Source organism: Bison bison, unplaced genomic scaffold, assembly GCF_000754665.1.
Source record: "Bison bison bison isolate TAMUID 2011002044 unplaced genomic scaffold, Bison_UMD1.0 scf7180017864499, whole genome shotgun sequence".
Lineage (NCBI taxonomy): Eukaryota > Metazoa > Chordata > Mammalia > Artiodactyla > Bovidae > Bison > Bison bison.
Window position 1 is genome coordinate 4,382,170 of NW_011495058.1, and position 776 is coordinate 4,382,945.

Below are 776 nucleotides of genomic sequence, written 5' to 3' on the forward strand. Positions count from 1 at the left end.
TTTCTCACCTCAAGAACCTTTATACTTGCTTTCTTCTTCACAGAACACTGCTAAATTACACCTTATGAAGATAAATGAATGACAGAGGATGAGATGGTTGAATGGCATCACTGACTAAATGGACATGAGTTTAACTAAGCTCAGGAAGATAGTGAAGGACAGGCAAGCCAGGCATGCTGCGGTTCATGCAGTCACAAAGGGTTAGACACCACTTAGGGGCTGAACATTGTAAATTACATCTCCTCCACTTCTCCTCTCAAAACACCTTCTTTTCCTACTATGCACTTGCATTTATTATAATTCACACATTTGTCTATTTACTTCTTTAACATCTCACCCCTGCTATCAAGGACTGTTAGGGCAGGGACAAGTCTATTTTGCCAATCCCTGAATCCCAAGGACCTAGCACAGTGCCTTCAAACAGTGCCAACAAACCACTAGGTGACTGGTTGAAGGTGAAGTCACAGATGGATGCCTTGGCAGACGTATAATGCCATCCACTGAGGCCAAAAACACGAAAGGAGGAGCAGCAATTAACTAAAAATGGTTATTGCTTACTGAATTGACTCCCAACTCTTGCACCTTTTCAGGGTTTCCTCCCCCTGTCTTCAGGCACCTCCTTCCTCACGTTCATCTACACCTTCACTCATTATTTTTCCAAACACCCTCACTCCATCCGGTCCATTCTAAAGGAGATCAGTCCTGGTTGTTCTTTGGAAGGAATGATGCTAAAGCTGAAACTCCAGTACTTTGGCCACCTCATGGGAAGAGTTGAC